We start from the raw sequence: 9,859 nt of genomic DNA, 5'->3' as shown, positions 1-9,859 counted from the left end.
GACTTTCTAGAATTTAATGGAAATGAAGGAACATCATACCAAACTTATGAGGCACAATGAAAGCAGTGATAAGAGGAAAACTCATAGCTCTGAGTGCCTCCAAAAAGAAATTGAAGAGAGCTCACACTAGCAGCTTGACAGCACACCTGAAAGCTCTGGAAGAAAAAGAAGCAAATACACCCAAGAGGAGTAGATGGCAGGAAATAATCAAACTCAGGACTGAAATCAACCAAGTAGAAACAAAAAGAGCTAAAAAATAAATAAATAAATAAAAATAAAATAAAAATTAAAATAGACAGCAATAAAAAAAAAAGAATCAACAAAACCAGGAGCTGGTTCTTTGAGAAAATCAACAGGATAGATAAATCATTAGCCAGATTAACTGGAGGGCACAGAGTCAGTATCCAAATTAATAAAACCAGAAATGAAAAGGGAGACATAACAATGAAAATCGATAAAATTTTTAAAAGGTCATCAGATCATACTACAAAAGCCTATACTCAACCAAAATGGAAAATCTGGATGAAATGGACAATATTCTGGACAGATATCAGGTGCTAAATTTAAATCAAGATCAGATAAACTACCTAAACAGTCCAATAACACCTAAAGAAATAGTAGTCATAAAAAGTCTCCCAATCCAAAAAACAAGAATAAAAAGAAAAAAAGGAAAAAAAAATCCAGGACCAGATGAGTTTAATGCAGAATTCTATCAGACCTTCAAAGAAGACCTAATATCAATACTTTTCAAACTAGTCTACAAAATAGAAACAGAAGGAACGCTACCCAAATCATTCTATGAATTCACAATTACACTTATACCTAAACTACACAAAGACCCAACAAAGAAAGAGAAGATCAGACCAATTTCCCTTATAAACATTGATGAAAAATACTCAATAAAATTCTCACAAACCAAATCCAAGAACATATAAAAAACAGTCATTCAACATGATCAAGTAGGCTTCATCCCAGGGATGCAGGGATGGTTCAATATATGGAAATACATCAATGTAATCAACTATATAAACAAACTAAAAGAAAACACCACATGAACATTTCATTAGATGCTGAAAAAGCATTTGACAAAATTCAGAATTTCTTCACATTAAAAGTCTGGAAAAGATCAGGAATTCAAGACCCATACCTAAATATAGCAAAGGCAATATACAGCAAACCAGTAGCCAACATCAAACTAAATGGAGATAAACTTGAAGTAATCCCACTAAAATCAGGGACTATACAAGCCTGCCCATTCTCTCCTTACCTAATCTATATATTACTTGAAGTCCTAGCCAGAGCAATTAGACAAGAAAAGGTCAAAGTGTTACAAACTGAAAAGGAAGAAATCAAAATATCACTATTTGTAGATGATATGATAGTATACTTAAGTGACCAGCAAAATCCCTGCAAAGAACTCCAAGCCTGATAAACAACTTTAACAAAGTGGCCGAATATAAAATTAACTCAAACAAATCAGTAGCGTTTTTCTACTCAAAGTATAGACAGGCTGAGGAAGAAATTAGGAAAGCAACACACTTCACAATAGTCACAAATAATATAAAATACCTTGATGTGACTCTAACCAAGCAAGTGAGAGATCTGTATGACAAGAACTTCAAGTCTCTGAAGAAAGAAATAGAAGAATGCCTTCGAAGATGGAAAGATATCCCATGCTCTTCAATTTGCAGGATTAATATTCCAAAAGTGGCCATCTTGCCCAAAGCCATCTATAGATTCAAAGCAATCCCCATCAAAATTCCAACTCAATTCTTTACAGAGTTAGAAAGAGCAATTTTCAAATTCATTTAGATCAACAAAAATCCAGAGTAGTGAAAACTAGTCTCAAAAATAAAATAACTTCTGAGGGAATCACCATGCCTGACCTCAAGTTTTATTACAGAGCATTAGTGATAAAAAGTGCATTGCATTGGTAGAGACAGACAGGTAGAGCATTGGAATTGAATAGAAGACCCAGAAATAAACCCATATACCTATGGTCTCTTGATCTTTGAAAAAGGAGCTAAAACCATCCCGTGGGAAAAAAGACAGCATTTTCAAAAAATGGTGCTGGTTCAACTGGTTGTCAACTTGTAGAAGAATGCAAATTGATTCATTCTTATCTCCGTGTACAAAGCTCAAACCCAAGTGGATCAAGCACTTCCACATAAAACCATATACTGAATCTAATACAAAAGAAAATGGGGAAAAGTCTCAAACACATGGGCTCAGGGGAAAAGTTCCTGAACAGAACACCAATGGCTTATGCTCTAAGATCAAGAATTGACACATGGGACCTCATAAAATTGCAAAGCTTCTGTAATGCAAAGGAAACTGTCAATAGGACCAAAGAGCAACTAACAGATTGGGAAAAAATCTTTACCAATTCAACATCCAATAGAGGGCTAATATCCAATATATACAAAGAACTCATGAAGATAAACTCCAGAGAATCAAATAACCCTATTATAAAATGGGTTACAGAGCTACAAAAAATTTTCAACTGAGGAATATTGAATGCCTGAGAAGCACCTAAAGAAATGTTCAACATCCTTAGTCATCAGAAAAATGCAAATCGAAACAACCCTGACATTCCACCTCAAATTAGTCAGAATGGCTAAGATCAAAAACTCAGGTGACAGCAGATGCTGGAGAGAATGTGTAGAAAGAGGAACACTCCTCCATTGTTGGTGGGATTGCAAACTGGTACAACCATTGTGGAAATCAATCTGGCGGTTCCTCAGAAACTTGGACATAGTACTACCTGAGGTCCCAGCTCTACCACTCCTGGGAATATACACCAAATTTTCTCCAACATATAACAAGGACATATGTTCCACTACATTCATAGTAGCCTTATTACAATAGCTAGGGGCTGGAAAGAATCCAGATGGCCTTCAACAGAGTAATGGATACAGAAAATGTGGAATATTTATGAAATGGAGTACTACTCAGGTATTAAAAACAAATACTTCATGAAATTCTTAGGCAAATGGATAGAACTAGAAAAATATCATCCTGAGTGAAGTAACCCTATCACCAAAGAACACACATGGTATGCACTCACTGCTAAGTTCAAAAGCTTGGAATTAGTCCAAAAGTTTGGAATACTCAACATAACAATTCACAGACCACTTGAAGCTCAAGAAGGAAGACCAAAAATGTGAGTGCTTCGGTCCTTCTTAGAAAGGGGAACATTTAAAATGTAAATAAAGTATCCACTAAAAAAGTAAATATATATATATATATATATATATATATATATTAAATGTTTCCTAGACTTCATTAAAATGCTCTCTCTCATTCCATCTTTGCATTCATTAATTCATTCAATATTTATTGAATGACTACCAGTTTTCTGATACTTTGCTAGGGACTGAACAACCAGTGGTGAACTAAGGAGGCATTGTTGTCCTCAAGGAAACTATATCTAAGGCACGGTGGGCTCACAAATGTAAAATTGCTATCACACATAGTGTTTAACTAGAGGGCATAGCAAGGAAGGGAACCTAAAATAGCAAGGGGGCAGGAATATTTTCTCTGAGTGCCTTTTCCCAGATGAACAAATCACCAAATGAAATTTATAACAGTCCATAAAAGTTTAGACAGGTGGTCACCATGTAACACAAAGATGCTACTCTTGGGCTATATCAGATAGACTAAAATGTATATTCACACAAAGTACTTTACCTTCATGGTTACATAGCATTTTCTTGATTACTATAAGTAAATAACAGTGAATAGGTACAGTATTTTCATACAATAGAGTTACTATTTGGAAGAAAGAAAAGTGAAGTCTTACATATGGATGCAGCTTGAAAACTTGGGCTAGGTAAGAAAAGCCAGGCACAAAAGACCTTTAGGTGGTGTCATTTCTTTTCACTTGTGTCTGGAAATGGTAAGTTCATAAACACGGAAAGTAAAGAGGTGGCTGCCTGGGCTGTGGTTGGTACATTGTGAGCAATGAGGAATGACTGGTAATGGGTATGGTCTCTTTTGGAATGATGTACATGTCCTAGAGTCCATGGGGAGGACAGTTGCACAGGTCTTTAAGTGTACTAAAACAATGCACTGAGTTGTACAGGCTGAATTGCATGATATATGAGTTATATATCATAAATTTGAGCAATACATTAATATTTAAAGTAGAATATAGAACAAAACAAAATGAGAACAATTTCAGGAAATTGAGTTATCAAACTGGAGTCCCTAAATCTAAGACTGTGATATATAGAGGGCGTTAGTTTTCTACGTCTTATGTTTCTAGGAACTCATTTTCCTATGGAAAAGTGAGAGTAAAACTTATCAATTATTACAGTCTAGTTATTATGCATCATTTCACTTGCCCAGGCACCTAAAATAATCAACCAGTGGACCAGATTTCATCTATGTGTATTTCTCACATCTTCTCCTGTAATAAGCAGAAGAGACAAATGGGTAGGTTGTATAACTTTAAAATATACTAAAATATAAACAATGGACAATAATTTACATCCAAAAGGTACATGACAGCCTTAGGTTGTCATTGAAGATTTCAGTGGTTTCCACTGCTGTACCATCATGGAAGGCAAGTTGGTGCTTTGTTATTTTGATTAAATCTTCAATCACTTTTCTGACATTACAAATAAAAGGCATTGAATGACACATTTATTTTCTTTTAAGAATTGCAATTAATTAATTAACTGGCTAATTAATTAATTGCTTATATTCATGCATGTGCATGAGTGTGAGCATATGGTATGCATATGGAGGTCTGAAGACAGCTTCAGAGATGTGGTTCTGTCCTTCCACAGTGGGGGTTCTGAGAATCTATCTCACATGGTCAGGCTTAGAAGCCTGTGCCCTCATGTGATAAGCCATCTCACTGGCCCTATTATTTCTTTTATAAAAAAAGATTACTTATTCATTAAAAGAACATGTGTAATGCTGAAAATCACAAGTGTACCATGAAGTTAAGTCCTCATGGAGAAGAATGTTATCAAAATGCAATACAGAGGATATGGAGGGAAAATATGCCTGTCTAAAAACTCAGGAAGAAACCAGAAGGCTCCCCAACAGTAATCAAACTTTCAAGGTACTTTTACATTTATCTTCAGCTGAAGTTGGATGTAGATCTTGAACAGTTTGAGTCTCTGTCCTAAAGTAGGAATGTTTTATATAGCTGAGTCTGTCTCTTACCAAGGTTTCACAGAGATGTGCTCTGCATATGAACTTAAAGGCAGATTCTCTTTGAACTACATTAGGAGTTTTCTTTATACTGGCAATTTTTTGAAGAAAAATGTAAATTGATTTTCCTTATTCTTGAAAAAGTCATCCAACAAAAATTTATATAAGATCAATACTGCAAATTATATACCACCATTAAAGCATGTTTGTCTATAGTTAATAACAACATGTTCTGCAATGAGATTCTATTATAGCAGAGAAAAATTGTCCTTGAATTCTGCTAGAATTGTTGAATGCCTGTGGCATCTTATTCTAAGAGAGCATCTGGAATTCTAGTTGTTCTAGTGTCTTGAGTCCTCTCTCTGCTTATGTCAGAAAGCATACATTTTAAGAGTAAATGTATAGTTGAACCTATATTTTTATAGATTTTGATTTGATCGACGAGAACAGAACTAATATAAAATACTGGTTCTTGATGCCAACACCAATCCCAGAGAAGACTGAAAAATAGTTGAGGCTAATTGTTCTCGGGTCTTAACAATTATGAACAATTCATCAAGCAAACGATATGAAAGTGAGAGAGTCATTGGAAAGAGAAGTGGGATAAGTAACAAGATGTGAATATTAGGGGAACTTTACTCTTGAGATTTTGAAACAAGAGTTTTGTTCAAGAAGAGAGCCCTAGGTCAGCACTATTTCCTTCCTCCACAAATGGAGCAGAGAAAAAGCAGAGAAAAGTTGCTCTTCATCTTCTGAATTCAAGAAGAGGTCCCAGGAGATAAGGAAAAGGGGCAGAGCATGAGGCTGATTGTAGCTTGGTAAGTTTTTCCTTGGATATTTTCTTGCAATGTTACGATGGTAGTTCCATGGTTCTCCACACCCACAAAAGGAATATCACCAGGAGTGATGTCAGTGCTGACTTGGAGTACTGTGTCAATGTGGGTTCATCAGCTCTGAGGGCTGTGCATGACAGTGTGCCAATACTGGAGATGAAGCACTATAGTTGAGGTAGGGTAAGAAATATACAGCAACTTCCTGAATGATGATGCTATGAGCCTAAGAGCAGTCCTCAGAACTAAACTGTATTTAAATTTAGGGAAGAAAATGGTTCATTTCAATAATTTTAGTGTAGTAGTTTAATACAAAGCTCATTAGTTTAAATACTGTCCAAATGCAAAACAGGTCAATGGAAAAAAATCATATTGTTTCAATAAAAGTAGGAAAAAGATGTTGAAGTTGAATGTGTATTTATAATATTTTCAAAGTACTAGAAAGTATTTTCTTAGGTTCATTCAATTTTTTAGCATTCTATGATAAATATCTATTTTAATTAAAACACGTGATAGGGTAGTTACATATACATGAGTACATGTGGTATGTGTGTGAGATGGGGGAGTGAAGGGAGAAGGAGGAGGGGGAGAGGAAGGGAGAGGCAGAGAAGAAGAAGGAAGGGAGGGAGAGGGGGAGAAGAATAGGTAGGAGAAGGAAGGGGAGGAAGAAGGGGAGGAGAAAAGAGAGGGAGAGGAGGAATGAGAGGGGGAGCGGGAAAAGAAGGGAAGGGATGGAGGAGAAGGAGGAAGAGGGGAGGGAAGTGAGAGGAAAAGGGGAGGGCGAGGGGAAGGAGGAGGGAGAGGGAGAAAGCATGGACACTGGTTTAAGCAGAAGTAAGACTAGGAAGGCCACTGTCATGCCTTCATGCCCATTCTTGTCCCATACTTGGAAGATTCTGTCTGAAACCATAAGAAAAAGAGGCCTGAGGACTGAGAAAAAAAGATGGCAGTAATTTTTTCCAGACAGTACTATCTTGTATACAAATCTCCAGTGCAGTTAACACAGTTATATGAAAATAAGCCAAAAATGTTAACGTAAAAAACAACAACAACAACAATAATAATAATAATAAAAATAGAGTAGACATAATACCCCCTTCACAAATACTATAAAAATGCCTATTAAGTAACCTACACAAACAACAGAGAATGTTTTAGAAATTGAGAAAAGGCAAAACTCTATCAAAAGACACCAAAGAAACAGACTCACAAATTTCATTAAAGACAAAAGGAAAGTCCAGGTAAATTAATACCTAACTGAAGACAAAATACCAGGATTAGTTTTGAAAAAATGCAAATATATATATATATATATATATATATTCATGACTTCTGGGGAAAAAATTAAGACAGGTCCCCCAAATTATGAAAACTAAAACAAACAAACAAACAAACAAAAAACAAAAGGGAAATCAGACATTTTGTTTGTTTGTTTGTTTGTTTGTTTTTCGAGACAGGGTTCTCTGTGTAGCCTTGGCTGTACTGAAACTCACTCTGTAGACCAGGCTGGCCTCAAACTCAGAAATCTGCCTGCCTCTGCCTCCCAAGTGCTGGGAGCCTGAGGAAAAGAAGGTCCACCAGTGACAGGCCCAAAGCGGGATCCAACTCAAGGGGAGGTATCAAGGCCTGACACTATTACTGAGGCTGTGGAACACTCACAAAAAGGAACCTAACATGAACTACCCTCTGAAAGACCCAACAAGCAGCTGAAAGAGTCAGATGCAGATATTTGCACCTAACCAATGGACAGAAGCAGCTGACCCCTGTTGTTGAATTAGGGAAGCCTGAAAGAAGCTGAGGAGAAGGGAGATCCTGTAGGAGGATCAGCAATCTCAATTAATCTGGACCCCGGAGATCTCTCAAACATTGGACCACCAAACAGACAGCATACATCAGCTAATATGAGGCCCCCAACACACATACAGTAGAGGATTTCTGGGTCTGTATTCATTCAGAAATGATGCACCTAACCCTCAAGGGAATGGAGGCCTTAGGGAGTTTAGAGGTCAGGTGGGGTGGGACGTGGGGGCATCCACGTGGAAACCGGGGGTGGGGGTGAGGAGGAGGTGTAGGACGTGGAGCAGTCAGAAGGCAGATCGCGGTGGGGCGGCAGCGAAAGCCAGGGCCCTGGAAGCCATATTCAGCCCTTTAACCATGAACCAGCTGCCAATGGAAAAGAAGACCTACTTAAGAACTTGCATCCTGGGGCTGGTGAGATGGCTCAGTGGGTAAGAGCACCCGACAGCTCTTCTGGCGTCCTCTTCTGGAGTGTCTGAAGACAGCTACAGTGTACTTACATATAATAAATAAATAAATCTTTAAAAAAAAAAAAAGAACTTGCATCCTTTACAGAGGGTAAAATTGGAAAGTTGTATAAAACCAACTATCATTGCCTAAGTAAAATGTTACTCGTGATGCTCTGCCTAGGAACGCCCATAATTTATTTACATTTTGGAAGATTCTCTAGCTAGACTTAATAAAATTGATTATGTGTCTTATATTTCAGAATTCCTTTCCTGGGAATAGAACTTTTAAAACCTTGTTCATTAAAGTTTCTGTTCAAGGTTGTTTCTTGCTTCCTTCTGGTAGCAGTGAATCAGAGAAGTCTGGAAATAGGTAAGAAAATGTAGTCCTGTGGCAGAATGCTGGGCAATGAACTTAGCCCCATAGAGAGTAAGCATGAGGCATAGAAAAAGAATATGGTATTATCAAAAGGCTACAAACATGTTCTAAAATGTTACTTTTTCATTGACACAAGACCCTGTTACTGTAAAGGGGATTTAGGGCACAGACTTTGGTATTATCAGGCTTGCTGGCTTCAGATCAGTTACTGGCACCACTTAAGTCTGTGGATTGAGAACAGAAGCCAAGGCCCCAGCTCTGCATGGAAATCTAGCAATGTAAATGGAGTGTGTAGCTCAGTGCTACATAAAGTGCTTGCCCAGTAAGCACAATTGAAAACTTAAAATTGGCTTCATTTGGTAACGGCCAAGGTGAAACAGTCACGGTTATGTCATGGTTATCTCTATTTTATTCCTCTACTCTAAATGTCTTCAGGATATCATCTGACTTGTAAAAAATCATTGAGGCCTTCAAAGCAGTGTTTATACGCATACTACTTATCAACATATATAAAATCACAAGTTAAAGTTGAGAGGCTTAGAGTATTTATTAGCTTAGGTAATAGAACAATGAAAAATCAATTATAACCTATAAAATGAAACATTTTTATGAAAAATAAATTTCACGAGGCCAACTAAACAGTACTGAGAATAGCTTTGTTTTACATTTTTGCAAATCTCTTGACAGAAAGCAGCTGGAGTCTCCTGTCTGCTTAGGCATCTAATCTGTTACTATACATGTTAACAATATGAATATTAATAAAGACCCATATTTGCTGATATCATTGGCACAACTTCACTGAACTCTTTAAGCACTGAAAGTCCTTCAGTTCATTGTGGTTATGTTTCTACTTTCAAAGAATCTGATATTTTATTGCAGTCTAGAATGTATCATTAGGCAATGCTATATGTAGCAAAAGAATGGATCCTGAAAGTCAGAAATACAGGAGCTTTGGTGAAGGAAGACAGGACCACCAGTCTTTTACATTCAGTGAGTAACAGGGTGAATATCAATGGACTCTCTTCTTTAGGAATCTATTCTTGTCATTCAAACTAAAGACCAGAACAGTTCAACTTTAATCATTCTCTACTGGCAGACCATTCGTCAACAGCCATAAAAATACATTAATAATATACAATATATAAAATGTATATGGTATATATTTATATATACAAACATATATACAAATACATCAATAATATATATTTGTATATAGATATATAAATAATTTATAACATATA

Source organism: Mus caroli, unplaced genomic scaffold (assembly GCF_978045245.1).
Source record: "Mus caroli unplaced genomic scaffold, Mus_caroli_1 scaffold_15, whole genome shotgun sequence".
Taxonomy (NCBI): Eukaryota; Metazoa; Chordata; class Mammalia; order Rodentia; family Muridae; genus Mus; species Mus caroli.
The sequence above is the reverse complement of the archived record's forward strand: the minus strand, read 5'-3'. Positions refer to the sequence as shown.